Raw genomic sequence first — 18293 nt, forward strand, 5'->3', positions numbered from 1 at the left:
CCCTCCTATTTATAGTCCCACATCTCCATATCAATGTGTGGGTCTTGGTCGAGTCGTAGTTTCTCACAGTCTCAGCCAATCAGAGAGCTTTGCGTCACAATAGTGGATGCAGCACACTTTCTGCTGTTAATGCCTGGGGGACAATGGTTAGATCTCAGGGGAACAGGTGGAGGGCTGGGGGGGTGATGGAGACAGACTCACAGAGCTCTGTGTGAATCTGGGAAAGTGGTGACCCTGTAGAGAGAGCAGATCTGCTGCCTGATGCTGGGATCAATGACTTTGACTGAGCACACGCTCATCATCACATCACACACGTGGAGGACTGACTGTAAAATTGCATCCAGAGTACAAAGTACTGCATAAATAACATGTTACTAAAATAATCAGCGGAAATAGATATTTTTGTGTCCAAATGCTTTTAATGAGCTGTAACCAATAACTTTGATTTTTTTTCTTAAATGAAAAACCACAATCATGTCTTTCTCGAAACTAAATTTTCAGGTAAGACATTTTTAAAAATGTTATATATATATTATATATTTCAACATGTCCTGACTTGTGTCTTGTAGTCAGTGTGGGTAGAAAGTTGGTCTCAGTTTCCCACACTGACTCCTTGAATGCTGTGGTCAATGAACAACAAAAGGACTTTGAATGGAGCTTTTGTGACTGATGCTGGACGTGTGTTGTAGTAGAAACAGAGCCTGACATCACCAACCATCTGGAGGGAAACAACACCATTGGCTGGCTCTGATGGTTTTTAATGTTTGAAATCATGAAGACCTTTTTATCCTAAAGGGTCATAAAAATATTTTACAAATGTATATTGTCAACTTTCATTCATTTTGACTATCCAGTCACAATTGTGCTGTTGTATCACAATCAGAGGGAAACAACACCATTGGCTGGCTATGATGGTTTGTAATGTTTGAAATTCTGATGAAAATTTTACAGTAAAGGGTTAAATCATTTGAATTAGCTTATTATGTTTGCAGACTTCTGGTGTGATCAGTCCAGTAGTCATTTAGCCGTTATTTTAGCAATTGGATCAAGATTTCAGCACTCGATGAGGGTTAGACATTGAGGCAGCTGTTTCCTGAAGTGTGCCAAATCCCTTTGGAGAATAATCTGCTGCTGGTGGGGTGGAGGATCATAATCATGCTAAACTCTGATCTCGAGAGGTTTCCCACACTGAACAGCTTAAAGCTGTGTGCCTAAATCCTAACTGACCTTTTGATAGTGATCATGCAATTTGTCCTTTTGCTTTTCCTAATGTTCTTTACATTGTAGATCTAAACAAAATTACATTTTTAATCGCAACACAAAGTCAAAACTTGCAGACAATATAAACTGACCTCACCATATGATACTTTACTGTGGTCATTCTGTAATGGAAACACTGACCTTTGTGATTTCTATTCAGTACAATCTATCTAATCTGGAAACAAACCAAATATGTTTTAAATTCCCAACAACATTCTTCTTTTCCAAATCACGTCACTGACAGAAAGTTACAAAGCAAGCTAAGTAATTGCCTTTAAACAATTTTTTTTTATCATTCTAGAAAAAAGTTTTAAAACAATATATGTTTTGAAACTGATTAGTAATTTTGCATATTTTAGATCCAGAGTCTCTTTTAATCTCTGTCCCTTCAGGGCAAAGGTCTGATCTATTGTCCCACAGGGCTCTGTGAGTGAGTTTGCTCTGGTTTCCCACACTCTGTCCTTTCACTGCTTTCACTGGAGGAACAATAGAAGTGTGCCTTATTATGCATCTCATTAGATACAATGTCTGGACTGTTTTTTTAGGGGGTGGTAGGGTGGTGCAGTTGTAAGCAATGTCACCTTACAGCAAGAAGGGTCTTGGATTGAACTTGGCCAGAGCGCTCCTGTGTGGAGTGTGCATGTTATCCCCGTATCAGTGTGGGTTTTCTCTGGGTTCTCCGACTTCCTCCCACTGTCCAAAATTCCAGGTTAGGTTAAGTGGTGACTCACAATTACCCTTAGGCGTGATTGTGAGCATGAATGGTTTTCAGTTAACAGTCTCAATAAAGCATTTTTGTAAAAGTTGTTCCTACGAATGGTTCTTGAATGAGGCCCAATGAATGTGACTCGCCGTAGGCTCACTATCACATCACATGTTTGAGAGAATCACATTTATGTCGTAATGTAAACAGTCTTTTTAAACAGAAATATAGAATCAAGGTGGTAACAGCTAAAGTCCCTTAAGTTTTTTTTATTTGTTAATTTTGTGAGATGTTGCATTTTTTTTTTTTACCTTCGCATTTTTTTTCCTAATCAAAAGTATTTTGCATGAATACTTTGATATGGAAGCAAACAATGTGCTGCTGCTGTCATGATGATATGGAGTCTCTTGGCACGTGTCGTATTGTTGTGCTGTGTGAGTAAAACGTTCAGCTCAGTTTCCCACACTGAATCCTTGTATGGTGTATGGACTTCAGCGACAGATGCTGACTGTGTGTTGTTATAGAGACAGAGTCTGACATCATCAGCCATCTGGAGGGAAAGGACGCCATTGGCTGATGCTTCTAAAAATGGAAATGTTGGTGAACAGGTCATAATGAAGTATCACCAAAATGTATCATCGTCTTATATTTTAGTTTCCAATCATTATCATATATTGTGAACCTCCATTTATAATCAAGAGGACTCATTAGTGACCATTAACTGGAACAAAACTTCAGCTCTCATGAAGGCCGGAGGTTTCCTGGAGGGCAGCTGTTTCCTGAAGTGTGCCAAATCCCTTTGGAGAATCACTCAGCTGCTGGTGGGATGAATGTCATTCCCACTAAACTCTCACCCTCAGAGCTTTCCCACACTCCGCCCATTAGCAGTAAACAGGCATGTGACCCTCTACAAATGGACCTTTTGAGGTTCCTGTCAGCTACACAAGCCACCACCAAGGGTGTTTGGGCCACCAAAACATGTTCCCCATTATACTGAAAAGTGGGTACATACTTAACATTTGGATTTTTTTTCCCTCAATCAGGCCATAATTAATGTGACAAGAAATGGATCGTGGATATCGTTCTCCATGACAAAATTAAGCTTGCCAACTAGAATCAACAATAATAGATAGAGGAGTATCTTTTTAACTATTTGAGATTAAAAATTGGTTGGAAGGACGACGATAGTTCAGCACCTGAAGATATATTTGACTTTGAGTACTTTTTAAAATGCTAATTAGGGACCGAGCACTAACGGTGCGAGGACCCTATTGTAATTGGTCCGTCTATTAATATTATTTTTCTTCAGAAAAAGTAATCGCCTTTTTGGGGGCTTTATCATATTCAAAAACTCCTCATTTTTGGAATATACATACATCTCTGCAAGACGTATACTCAACATCCTGGTGTGGTGGTCATGTGACTGTGACAAGAAGTCACTTCTCCAAAATGTGGCTGTTACTGGAAACAGAAATTTGAAAAAGTGGCTAATTTTAAAAAGCTTATTTTTTTGTTTAAACCCATTTAACAATTCTAATCTGTTAATAGGGAACTGAGCTTATTAAAGTCACAATTTTGACATATGTTATGGAGATGCAAACAAAAAGGCAAATTGTTTGTTTTTATTTGTTTTTTATTTATTCCTATTTTGTTACTTAAAAACAAATCTGTAAAATAATTTATTATTAAACAGCACTATTAATGTCGCAATTTTTATATATGTTGTGGAGATCCAAAGAAAAAGGCACATTTGTGTCTCTGTAAGCAGATAATGTGTCTAGTTTTTTTTAAAATTTAAAATAAGAAATATCATAAACATAAATACAATAAACGCCCAATGTAACATGTACATCATAGATCTTTGACATTTAGTGGTAGAATTTTTTATTTTTAAACATCATAAATGTGTTCTATGTGTCTTCTCCACCACTAGTGTCACTGTAGTCACTATATCTGAATTGTCAGCAGAGGTGTCCTTCTCTCTTAAACAAATGAACCAGGTGATTAAAACGGGTGAAAAATCTGAATAAAGCAATTTCGCGCTAAAATTCAGTATTTCTCGTACATTGTTTGGCGGATACAGGACATCCTGGAGAGATGAAAAACACTGACCAAAATCATAAAAATGTGGCTTAAAACTGGATAGAAATAGAACCCAACTGATACGGGATTTTTTTGTTTCCCTACATGTATTCTGCCGCTGCTGGATTTTCAGCGCCGCCACAAAAAGAAGTTATTTGTAATATCGTGGTGAATTGAAGACTTTCACTTGCACACAGTTAAAACACAACATCATAAGTTTACAGAGTGTTGCGCCAGCGACACTTTTACCACAATAACTAAACGGTTTGCGCTATCGGGAAAATTCGAATGTTTTCTGAAAGCTGAGAAGTTGCTCTTTACAGCCAACATGGTGTCATTACGGTAATTTCACTCCTGGAAGCCCACAAAACAAGAACACACACACTCAGCAGTGGAGAAATAGAAACACTGGATTATTTATGAAAAAAGTTGACAAAGACGAAAACGAAGGACATTTTCACTATAATTAAGGCAACGACCTGCGAGGTCCTTATTGTATTTCTTTTCTTTATTTTTATTGGTGAAATGACGTAACTATGGAGCCCCAGAGATGACATGGGGGAAAAAAAAAAAAAAAAAATATTTCGTGGCCACGAGATACTATTTCGTTCCCACGAAATAGTATCTCGTGGCCACGAAATACTATTTCGTTCCCACGAGATACTTATTTCGTGGGAACGAAATAAGTATAACGTGCAGCTGTTTACAGACAGGCTGGATGACGTGGTTCACATAGTGGTGAAGATCGCTGGCTTAAATAGATGGATTAATGTGAGGAGATCATTGCAAAAGTTTTCAATTTCATCAGAGTCAGATGTGCTACATGTGTTGATAACTGGACGGAGTTAATTACGGACTATTTCCCCGCACCGGTAGGTGAGGAGACGAGAGGAGAGAGAGACAGCCGGACCTCCAGCTAGGACGCTAACGGTCCGGCTAGTTAGCCAAGATAATGCCGGAGAGAGTGAGTTTTGGAGGAAGATGAGGAGGAAGATATTGCGCTCATGGATGAGCCGATGGTAGCATACAATGTCTCTGACTGTAGTTATCTAAACGAGGACAATGTTAAAGAGACTGTGATAGCTCGGGAGTACAAGTCGAGCCGCAAGCTTCACAACAGCGGGCCTGCTAGCTGCTGTTCACCGGAGACGAGAGAAGACGTGACCTAGTTAAAAAGACGACTGATGGTACGTGCTTATACTTTATCTACACGATCCTCTTTTTTCTGGTAATAAGGGCTAATAAAATCACTAGAGCAGGCTAAGAAAGCAGCTAATAATGCTGTGTGATAACAGCAGTGTGTAACGTTAGCCCAGGTGTGGGTGTGTCTCAGGTGTCTACTGTCTCCTATAAATTACATTTATTAATATAATGAGGAAAATCAGTGTTTGAACATAATCCAGGCAGTGATTACTTTATCACCACACAACTGAGGCTAATTATTTAACAGTAATATACAAACATAATTTGTAGGAGACAGGTTTGCTGTGAGACACAAAGGTGAGGAGATCTTTAGGCTATAACAAAATAAACAGCCTAAAGTATAGTAAAAGTATAGTTAAAGTATTGTTTAAAAGATCTGATATGGTGAATCATAAACTGTGTGGTAAATATGTTATGTTTCTGAATATGGGGCTGTATTAATTCCTGTGCAGTCTATCAGTTTACACACTGATCATATTGAAGCAATAATACAGAAATGATCAGGCCTCATTCAACAATGATTCAATATGATTTAGCCAGCCCAAAATGTTTGTGATGACTGGATTTTTCATTTTTGCTATCTTATTTTGTAGATGAAAACATTTGGTCCATCTTGTGAAGCTCCATACGACTCTATGAGAGGATGCAGTGTGAGAAGCAGCAACACCAGCGGACTGCCTACTTCCTTGATGCATGTGACAGTTTAATTATGAAATAATAATAAATAAATATGAAATAATATAAAATATATACTGTATTATTATTATATTAAAAGGGTCATTGTCTGTATATATATTTTTAATTATATGGATATGCACTTGTAAGTAAGTGTAAGTACATGTGTGCACGTGGCTCGATATTTAATATTTTATAAATATCCTTGATATTGATATTTTTTAATTACTATTATATTTAAATACCCATCATATTCTGTATTACGTCATATGTACAGTATATTTGTTCATATTTTATCATTATTGTATTCCATATGTTTTGGATACTTATCTACATGGGCTTCTAGGCCTGTACTGTGTTGTGTATGTGCTCGTGCACGAGGTCACGTGCACGTGTATGTGTGACAGTATGAGTAGACTACACATACAGATGTGGGGTATCACCTTTGACCCAAAAATATTGTGTTCATTTGGAGTCTAGTCTTAATAAATGTGTTTTAATGTGAAACATGGAGGAATCTGTATCATTTTCTTTAAAGCCCTTTTTCTCAAAACTAACTTTTGATAACAGTCGAATTTTGGATGATCATATCATGGAATATTTGGCGTAGAAACATAATTTTGGTATTGACATGAAGCTAAGAGTCTCCTCTTTACATACACATCAAAATCTCAAAATGTGTTTCGGGGTCAATGTGACTCACATTGATGGAGCAGGTCACATATTAAGAGAAGCCCCTGGCTGCAGCCTGCAGATCGGGGCGGAGCTCAAACGTAGAGCTGGAGGAGTATGTTAGATTTACTCAACGGCACCACTTATTGATGACAGCCGCGAAGCACCGTTCGGTTGTTATTATTGGCCGCATATAAACAAATAAGGAGCATATATATATTTATATTTTTGTATGTAATGACTCAAGTAAAGAAATGAGGACTATTAGTTTTATATGGAATGACTATTCAGCATTCACAAGTATAGTTAATTTTGACTGACTTGACATAAGCAATGATAATGTTATAAAACAGCAGAGAGTTGTATGAAAGCAATTAATGCATGTCCAAAAGCATTTATAATTTGTTGTAAGGAGAAACTGCTACTATGATGAGCACAAATGACTAAATGTTGAGGAGGTTGAACTAACTGTTGTCCAAATGTTAATATTGATGTGAGAAATGCACCAAATGACAAATAAGGGAGTTTGAAGCGGCATTAAAATTTTAAAAAGCTGTTGTCATTCCCATTTTCATCATGCTAAAATAGTTTGCATCCTTTTGAAGTCTAATGTCGAGTTTTTTTTTTGCCTTTAGTGAATTCTAGTAAAATATGGGTCATTGTTTATTTTGATAAATGTTAAAACTTTATCTATCCTAATTTATAATGCTATTATGATGTGTCATTTGTAACATTTTACTTGTACTAGAAAAATTCTGTCAGACACACTGACAAGGTGAATGTGCTTTGTACATAAGGTTATACCACTTACGTAAGAGATCAAAGACTGAGGTGACTTTAACATCATCTTTATTGAACTGAAGACAATTAAAGATAACATATTTAAAAAATAAGAAATAACTGAATTAAAAATCACAGCAAAACCCCTCTATTAAACAACATAACACACTACTAAATTCAAAAATCAAAGCAAAAAAACCCTCTGTTAAACAACATAACACACCAATAAATTCAAAAATCAAAGCAATACACAACACAGTACAGGCCCAGAAGCCCATGTAGACAAGTATCCAAAACATATGGAATACAATAATGATAAAATATGAACAAATATACTGTACATATGACGTAATACAGAATATGATGGGTATTTAAATATAATAGTAATTAAAAAATATCAATATCAAGAATATTTATAAAATATTAAATATCGAGCCACGTGTACACATGTACTTACACTAACTTACAAGTGCATATCCATATAATTAAAAATATATATACAGACAATGACCCTTTTAATATAATAATAATACAGAATATATTTTATATTATTTCATATTTATTTATTATTATTTCATAATTAAACTGTCACATGCATCAAGGAAGTAGGCAGTCCGCTGGTGTTGCTGCTTCTCACACTGCATCCTCTCATAGAGTCGTATGGAGCTTCACAAGATGGACCAAATGTTTTCATCTACAATATAAGATAGCAAAAATGAAAAATCCAGTCATCACAAACATTTTGGGCTGGCTAAATCATATTGAATCATTGTTGAATGAGGCCTGATCATTTCTGTATTATTGCTTCAATATGATCAGTGTATAAACCGATAGACTGCACAGGAATTAATACAGCCCCATATTCAGAAACATAACATATTTACCACACAGTTTATGATTCACCATATCAGATCTTTTAAACAATACTTTAACTATACTTTTACTATACTTTAGGCTGTTTATTTTGTTATAGCCTAAAGATCTCACCTTTGTGTCTCACAGCAAACCTGTCTCCTACAAATTATGTTTGTATATTACTGTTAAATAATTAGCCTCAGTTGTGTGGTGATAAAGTAATCACTGCCTGGATTATGTTCAAACACTGATTTTCCTCATTATGTTAATAAATGTAATTTATAGGAGACAGTAGACACCTGAGACACACCCACACCTGGGCTAACGTTACACACTGCTGTTATCACACAGCATTATTAGCTGCTTTCTTAGCCTGCTCTAGTGATTTTATTAGCCCTTATTACCAGAAAAAAGAGGATCGTGTAGATAAAGTATAAGCACGTACCATCAGTCGTCTCTTTAACTGGGTCACGTCTTCTCACGTCTCCGGTGAACAGCAGCTAGCAGGCCCGCTGTTGTGAAGCTTGCGGCTCGACTTGTACTCCCGAGCTATCGCAGTCTCTTTAACATTGTCCTCGTTTAGATAACTACAGTCAGAGACATTGTATGCTACCATCGGCTCATCCATGAGCGCAATATCTTCCTCCTCATCTTCCTCCAAAACTCACTCTCTCCGGCATTATCTTGGCTAACTAGCCGGACCGTTAGCGTCCTAGCTGGAGGTCCGGCTGTCTCTCTCTCCTCTCGTCTCCTCACCTACCGGTGCGGGGAAATAGTCCGTAATTAACTCCGTCCAGTTATCAACACATGTAGCACATCTGACTCTGATGAAATTGAAAACTTTTGCAATGATCTCCTCACATTAATCCATCTATTTAAGCCAGCGATCTTCACCACTATGTGAACCACGTCATCCAGCCTGTCTGTAAACAGCTGCACGTTATACTTATTTCGTTCCCACGAAATAAGTATCTCGTGGCCACGAAATACTTATTTCGTTCCCACGAATTAGTATCTCGTGGCCACGAAATACTAATTCGTGGGAACGAAATAGTATTTCGTGGCCACGAGATACTATTTCGTGGGAACGAAATAGTATCTCGTGGCCACGAAATAATTTTTTTGTTCTTTTTTTTTTTTTTTTTTTTCCCATGTCATCTCTGGGGCTCCGTACGTAACAAACAAGGTGACATGAGAGACAAATACACTACACTATGTGGACCACAAGTAGAGACATCAACATACAGCGCAAGCAACAACAAAGAAAAACATAAATGATTAACGATTTGCATTGAGGCATCACAAGTGTATGTGCGTGTGTGTGTGCGTGTGTGTATGTGGATGAGGGGAAGATGCTACGACATAAATATAAAGATATATAACATGGCTCACTTATATGTATAACACAATGAAAATAAATAGGCAAACAAAGCAAGAAGCGCTAACGCGAGAAGAGAGGGAGGAGGAAAGAAAGAGAGAAAACAAATAAACAAGAATAAATAAAATTAAACCTGAATATTAAACTGATCCTGGCTGAATTTGGCTGCTACTTAGTTTCATAAAAGCAGCGGAGCATAATTCATCATGGAAATATGTTCTGTGATTTTTTATCTTTTTATTTTACAGTACAGTACAATAACAGTTATATATGAATAACAATAACGGATAATAGCGGACTTTCGGTCCCTGTAAACACAATAAAGAAATGTATAACTTTCTGAATGGCATAGTTGCACATAGTACATCATCATCGGACGCATATAAATTAATTAACAATAACTTTATCGACTGAGACGGCATTAATTAACTTAACCGGCAATGTATCAAGATGACATTTATTATCTTTAGCTTAATATTCTGGCATTTGTTTATGGATATGTTTTTGTTTGACTTTAAACACACGTTTTGTTAGTTATGTGATAACATTCAGTGTAAACTGAAAATACTTATTTAAATGCATATTGCGCCGCCGGCGTCGCTGTTTCTACGCTCGCCATTTTTAAATGTCCCGGTAGACCGGTGTGCGCAATGCTTTATGGGTAGTCGGAGCGCACGGAGGATACACACAAGCATCTTTGGAATTTGGGCAGAAGAAGGACTCTGTCCTCCGGAGCATCCTCGACATTGGGACAGTCCTTCGGCGGATGTCCATGACATAGTGTCCTTCAAATCCAGCCGTTTGAGCATCCTTCCTTGACATTGGGATACAGCTTGTGTGTCAATAATGACATCTGGGTGTGGTCAGTGCTGAACCCTCATCAGGTGTGGGAAATTTGGGACAGATTGGACAATGTATGGTCAAGTTATAGAGTCTGGTGTATTATGGCGAGATGCCATATTTTGCCGGCATGCCACGACCACATATACGAAGGTCGATAAGTTATGTTCCCAAAGGGCTTGTAATGGTATTGACCAACTCAGAAGTCAATGGGATTAAATTTGTAGGCGGAGTTTGGTAAAGTATGCAACGTGGTCATTTTATGAAAGGGGGCGTGGATTAAGCATAAAGGCCGGGGCTTTACGAAATATTGTTATTTAGAAGTGTTAAGGGCTGGACTCTGATGAAGCATGAGACGTTTGGACCAGATGGGACGAAGTATGTAAAAGTTATAAGGATGTGTAGTTTTGTGGCAAGATGCCATATTTTGCCGCCATGTCACGGCCACATAGTGTGACAGTCGGCAAAGCTTTCAAAAACTTTTGATCCCAAAGTACAAAGCCCTTGTCATACTGACCAAGTTTGAAGTCCATGGGGTGAAATCTTGTCTTGTGTGTTGTGGCGAGACGGCATAATTTGATGCCATGCCACGCCCACATAGTGTGACGGTCAGTAAAGCTTTTGATAACTTTTGATCCCAAAGGCCTTGTGATGGTACTGACCAACTTTGAAGTCAATCAGGTTAAATCTGTAGGAGAAGTTCATTAAAATATGAAATATGGTCATTTAATGAAAGGGGGCGTGGATATAGCATAAGGGGCGGGGCTTTATGAAATATTATGATTTAGAAGGGTTAAGGGCTGGACTCTGATGAAGCATGACAAGTTTGGAGCAGATCGGACAAAGAATGGAGAAGTTATAACGATCTCGTGTTTTATGACGAGACGCCATATTTTGGCGCCATGCCACGCCCACATAGTGTGACCGCCGGTAAAGCTTTCAATAACTTTTGATCCCAAAGGCCTTGTGATGGTACTGACCAAGTTTGAAGTAAACTAACCGTAGCCCTAACCCTAACCCTAAATAGGGTTAGGGTTAGGGTTGTGGCTAACCCTAGGGTTAGGGTTAGGGTTAGGGTTGTGGCTAACCCTAGGGTTAGGGTTAGGGTTAGTTTACTTCAAACTTGGTCAGTACCATCACAAGGCCTTTGGGATCAAAAGTTATTCAAATCTTTACCGCCAGTCAAACTATTTGGGCGTGGCATGGCGCCAAAATATGGCGTCTCGCCATAAAACACAAGATCGTTATAACTTTTCCATTCTTTGTCCCATCTGCTCCAAATTTCTCATGCTTCATGAGAGTACAGCCCTTAACACTTCTACATCACAATTTTTTCATAAAGCCCCGCCCCTTATGCTTTATCCACGCCCCCTTTCATAAAATGACCACGTTGCATACTTTACATAACTTCTCCAACAGATTTAATCCCATTGACTTCAAACTTGGTCAGTACCATCACAAGGCTTTGGGGAACACAACTTATCAACACCTTTACTGACCTTCACAATATGTGGCCGTGGCATGGCGCCAAAATATGGCGTCTCGCCATAAAACACGAGATCGTTATAACTTTTCCATTCTTTGTCCCATCTGCTCCAAATTTCTCATGCTTCATCAAAGTACAGCTCTTAACACTTCTACTTAACAATTTTTTCATAAAGCCCCGCCCCTTATGCTTTATCCACGCCCCCTTTCATAAAATGACCACGTTGCATACTTTACATAACTTCTCCAACAGATTTAATCCCATTGCCTTCAAACTTGGTCAGTACCATCAAAGGGCCTTGGGGAACACAATTTATCAACACCTTTACTGACCTTCACAGTATGTGGGCGTGGCATGGCGGCAAAATATGGAGTTTGCCATCTAACACCAGACTGTATAATTTGACCATACATTGTCCAATCTGTCCCAAATTTCACACAAGTGATTAGGGTCCAGTCCAGAACACACCCACATGTCAATATTGACACACAGTCATAGCGCCCCCTGATGGCAACAGGAAATAACATGTTTTACACCTACCCCGAGCGGGGTAGGAGGAGACACGCAATTTGGCACGCATAGGGACTGAGCACACAGCGTCGTGCCCGACGTGGCCTCCCCCGACGTCTCCACTCTGCTCGGTCTCGTTCAGTCCTGCTTGCAGGCCTAGTTCAGACTTATTATTCTCATTCCTTATTTATTCCTATTCTTTATTTATTCTAATTCTTATTCTTCTTAGTGACTTTGAGATCAAACCAAACCTAAAGAAAAATTAGTGACTGAAAGGATATTATCCTGAGGTGGTTTACCACTGACCCTCCTACCTTCAAGTTTCTGGTGAGTAAATGCAAGCTCATTCTTAAACCCTTTTTTTTTTTTTTTACCATTTACGTAGGTTTACTGTCTTCCATTGTTTGCGACTTCTGTAAAAATGTCACTATCTGTGGTGTTGAAAAATGGATGTAGCTAATAAGTCAGTAATGTGTCTTATTTTCTTAAGTTTTTTGGTTCTTTTAAGTTCTTGGTTCTATGTAATTTGCGGCCCAACTTAGTGGTCTAAATATGTCTCTGTGTAAGACTGCCTCTGAGCATAAGGAGGATTTGGACCAGATAGATTTTTTTGTTTCAGACATTGCTGATCAAAGCTGGTGTCATGACATAAGGTTGTAATTCTGAGAAACCTAACCTTTCGTGAAATAAATTAAGATCTTACCTCATTAACACATATAACTGTCAGACACCTTTTCAATACCATGCTCAAACTAATATTCCAAACAGTGATAATCCTGATTTATATCATATAGACACTTATAACGAAAAGCACAATTAAACAAAACTTCCAGGTTTAAGAAGTAGAGTCCCTTTTAATATCTGTCCCTTCAGGGCAAAGGTCTGATCTATTGTCCCACAGGGCTCTGTCAGTGAGTTTCCTCTGGTTTCCCACACTCTGTCCTTACACTGCTTTCACTGGAGGAACAATAGAAGTGTGCCTCATTATGCAATCTATTAGACACAATGTCTGACCTCTTAAAAGTGGTATTTAGTTACTTTTTTCCATGTTAACACCTGAAAACAACAATATTACGGAAAAAAATTATGTTTGAAATGTATGGGACATTTTTGTATTTGGGTTGATGATTTGTCTTACTGCATGTAGCGTGATGTAGTATTGATGGTATCTTGATGATATCTTTTTTATTTTTTATTTTTTACAATAAACAGGCATGATATGGATAAACAAGAGCTGAATTGCTTCTTGCATTATCTATCCAAGGTAGGAACAATGATGTAGACCTCTATTAATTAAGCTGAAATGAATGATCAATGACACAAGAACACAAAATTTTCAACTTGCGGTGTTTGTTTATTATAGGCACAAAGAGCCAAAAAGTATAAAGCTCCAACTAGAGGTGAGGATACATCAAAACAACAACTTGTAGATTTCTACAAGATACACTGTAGAGAGTAAAGGAACAACTGTCTTTATAAAAGACAAACGATTCACAATATTTGAGGACACAGTTCTCACTGTACTTTGAGATTTCTTTCCATACGGATTCAATCATTTGCACTTAATGAACACAATTAAAAGAGTGATCTTACAACAGATCACATGGTTCATAATAACCACTAAATTCATCTAAAATTGTAAAAACTACAATATTAAACAAACCTTTTTCAGTAAAAGGAGAAACAAATTCAAATGAAAATAGATCATTTTTCAATAACCACATATGTGAGGCAAAGCTCACAATGACAAAATGTCCTTAAAAAGAACAAGAAAGACTTTTGATGAATTCAGAGTCATCAGTACCTATCAAGAGGTAACAAATATCTTCATGCACATCTTCATGATGTGCAGTGAGCCATAAAAGTATCACAGGAGAATTGTGACATTAAGCAAACCTTTAGAAACAAAGGATAAACATCAGGATCTAAGAACAGATCAGTTTTGAGGATCACAGTGTCAATTATGACAATATTGCCATAGAAATGACAGTCAAAGTAAGTTTCTGATCAACATGATCAATAACATTCAGAAGATAACAACAGTTACCATAGCATTATATACCAATACATGAAGTACAGTGAGGTATAATAATAATAATTGCAGATGCAATCAGATTTGTTTCATGCAACATGCATGACAAGATGTTCTCTTTCTTAAATTGAAAGATATTGTTGCTGTCATTTCCTCAGGAAATGTGATCTCAAAAAAACAAAACGAAATCACACAAAATGAAACCTTCTGTACAAACAGAAGAACAAATCAATGACATTTCAAAGAATATCATAGAATTCAGTTCCAGTAATTTTTGACCAATATGGTGGTCTCAGTTTGTCTGGCAGTAACTCCAGTCTGTAGGTGTCTACCACGGCCTCCAGGGGGCGCTGTTGACTGGACTCTTGTCTGTGGTGATGCTGGTCTGGACTGTGGAGCTCAGAGGAGAGAAGTCAGCCTCTCTCAGGTTGTTATCAGAGGAAGACTGCAGCTTGTTGAAGTGGTTCAGCAGTCTTCTCTGGGACTGTGTCTTCATCTGCTCTTTGGACAGGAAGTGTGTCACCTCTTGGACACACCTGGAGTAGCCCTGATTGACAGCTGCTGAGTCCACAGCTTGATTCTGCTGCTGCAGTCGTCTCAGGACACAAACTGTCATCTCCAGGATGTCTGCTTTCTCCAGCTTGGAGTCTGGCTGCTGTTTGAGGAACTCTGGACCCAGGAGAGACTTGAGCTGCTCAATGCTGCTGTTGATTCACTCTCTGTGTAACTTCTCCACCAGAGGTTTTCTGAGCTGCAGAAAGAAGAATAAAGTCATTAATAAACTTATTCTGGAGTAAAGTGTTAGCATTAAAACAACATATCATTGACAATGTCTAAACTTCTTGAATGTTAATTTACCTTGTGGGTCAGAGTGAGATGCTCCTGAGAGTTGGTCATTGCTGCAGTGGTTGTAGGAGCCATGTCTGGATCTGTGTGCTGTGGAGGTCTCTGTAGAGAGAATCTGATCTCTGCTGGCTCCATCCCTCCTATTTATAGTCCCACATCTCCATATCAATGTGTGGGTCTTGGTCTAGTTGTAGTTTCTCACAGTCTCAGCCAATCAGAGAGCTTTGCGTCACAATAGTGGATGCAGCACACTTTCTGCTGTTAATGCTTTGGGGACAATGGTTAGATCTCAGGGGAACAGGTGGAGGACTGGGGGGGTGATGGAGACAGACTCACAGAGCTCTGTGTGAATCTGGGAAAGTGGTGACCCTGTAGAGAGAGCAGATCTGCTGCCTGATGCTGGGATCAATGACTTTGACTGAGCACACGCTCATCATCACATCACACACATGGGATAATAAAAGCCATAATATAAGGAATGAATTATATGTTGGAATTTAAATGAAAATATCAAATAAAAATATGAAAAATAAAAGTTAAGTGGAGTCATTTTCACATGTTTTTCCATTTTAAATTTGCAATACAGTCTGTTAAATTATTCTGTTTTGCCTTGTTAATTAAGAAATAGATCTTGTTTAATTTTAACTTTTACTCTTAAATTGTGCCTAATCAAAAATTCTATTTTACTCTTATCTGAAGCAATATTATTAGATGTTAGAAAACCATGTGATAGCCATTCATGCCACTGGAATGAAACTCCAGATAATACTATGGCAGCTGTCCAGATGCAGCAGACTCATGACACGTGCCTTGTTGTTGGTGTGAGTAAGAAGTTGAGCTCAGTTTCCCACACAGACTCCCTGTATGGTGTGGTCAATGAACCACAAAGGGACTTCAGCGACAGATGCTGACTGTGTGTTGTCATAGAGACAGAGTGTGACATCATCAGCCATCTGGAGGGCAAGGATCCCATTGGCTAATTCTGTAAAATTTGAAATGTTGTTCAAAAAGCTATCATTTAAATATCCACAATATGATTTATCATCTTATATTTGCACTTTCTAATTATTGTCCACCATCTTTTCATTGGAAACCTCCAGTCATTATAACAACTACTTAAAACTGACCATTAAGTGGATCAAAACTTCACGTCCCATGAGGGCGGGAGGTTTCCTGGGGGGCAGCTGTTTCCTGAAGTGTGCCAAATCCTTTGGAGAATCACTGGGCTGCTGGTGGGATGAATGGCATTCACACTCAACTCTTCCCTCCAGAGTTTCCCATACTCCTTCCATTATCAGAAAACAGACATGTGCCCCCTGCTAAATGGACCTTTTGAGGTTCCTGTGCACAAGCAGTGTGTGGCACCAAGTGTAGAGGGTGTGGCCCTTTAAAAAATATCATTGACTATTAAAGTGAATAGCTGGTAAAATTACTGCGGACAGCAACTTCTGAAGATATTGTCCTGTGAATGTTTGATGTTGAAAAACTTAAACAGCATTTCCCTGAAACTGTTGAAAGATTTGAAAAAGTTTAATTAAAGTTAAAAAGTAACAAGTGTTGTTACCAGTTTACAGTTAGAAAATAATTTAAAATTGGCTGAGGACGAGTGAGTTTGTTTCTCCCATTTGCTTTCATTATTACAAACCTTCAAACAAACAAAGCTGGATTTTCTAAAATATTATAAGTGGCATTCAACAGTGGAGTAATGCACGGAGAATGTGACAGATGTGGAAGATTTTATATTCTGAAAGGAGTTCTGAGCTTAAAGTATGAATGAGGAGATAGAGGATAAAAATGATGCATACATGTGAAAATTGGTCAATTCTGAACATTTCATCCATTCATTTGAATGGGAAACATTACCTTGAAAATGTGGAATATTTTTGAAAGTATCAGAAATATGACATCTAAAATTAAAAGCAGACATGGAGTTTATACACTGAAAATGTGAAACTAGTTAAGGTCCAATAAGGCAGCAGAAAACAAATAAAGACTGGAAGAAGAAAGCCTGCAAATTCTTCTTAAGTTAAGTTGTGTGACTGACAGAAACTTTATTCTAACATCTTGCTCAACATTTGGACTCTTATTACAGCAGGTGCTTGACAATACTGTGAATGAGCTGTTGTTGCTGATTTATATCAGAGCAGCAATTACAACCAAAGGAATTTCTTGAAGCAGGTTCCAGTTTTTGGAGCCAGAGTCTCTTTTAATCTCTGTCCCTTCAGGCCAAAGGTCTGATCTATTGTCCCACAGGGCTCTGTGAGTGAGTTTCCTCTGGTTTCCCACACTCTGTCCTTCCACTGGAGGAACAATAGAAGTGTGCTTTATGATGCTTCTCATTAGTAACAATATCTGACCTCTTAAAAGTCAAGATGGATAACTTAAAACTTATCCATTAAAACACCTTAAAGTTACGTTTTTATGAAAATAATGTTGTAGCACTTTTTTTCTTTTACATGTACATTTTCTCACTTTGTTTGATAACTTGACAAACCAATTATAATAAAGTGACTTAACATGGGTAATCTCACTTCAAGAAAAAATCTTAATTGAACCACATTCCGATGCTTAGTTTGGCAATTTAGGTTTTTTAATCATGATTTGTCAATCAAAGGTAGTAGCAATGATGGAGAACTCTGTCAATGAAGATCAAATGAAGTAATTATCAAACGAGAACACAAAGATTTCAAGTTGCATTGTTTGTTTATTCAACAAGGCACAATGAGCCACAAAGAATGAAAGTTTCAGCTAGAGGTGGTGATACATCACAACAACAACTTGTAGATCTCTACAAGACACACTGTACTCACAGAGAGTAAAGGAACAACTGTCTTTATAAAAGACAAACGTATCATAATATTTGAGAACACAGTTCTCACTGTACTTTGACATTTCTTCCCAAATGGATTAGAAATTTGCACATAATGAACAAATATAGAATAACAATCTTACAACAGATCAAATTGTTCAT

At 37.9% G+C, this 18293-nt stretch overlaps 1 long non-coding RNA gene and 1 pseudogene across 1 annotated transcript; both read right to left on the minus strand.

The window, feature by feature from the left end:
* Positions 1–7427: 7427 nt before the first annotated feature.
* On the minus strand, positions 7428–9184 carry LOC131968785 (uncharacterized). Its single transcript, XR_009394063.1, has 2 exons — positions 8676–9184; positions 7428–8069 (listed from the first exon to the last, which is right to left on the minus strand). It is a non-coding gene; the product is annotated as an uncharacterized LOC131968785 (long non-coding RNA).
* Positions 9185–14065: 4881 nt separating this feature from the next.
* On the minus strand, positions 14066–15457 carry LOC131968705 (transcription factor HES-5-like; annotated as a pseudogene).
* Positions 15458–18293: the final 2836 nt, after the last annotated feature.

The sequence above is a fragment of the Centropristis striata genome, chromosome 3, assembly GCF_030273125.1.
Source record: "Centropristis striata isolate RG_2023a ecotype Rhode Island chromosome 3, C.striata_1.0, whole genome shotgun sequence".
Taxonomy (NCBI): Eukaryota; Metazoa; Chordata; class Actinopteri; order Perciformes; family Serranidae; genus Centropristis; species Centropristis striata.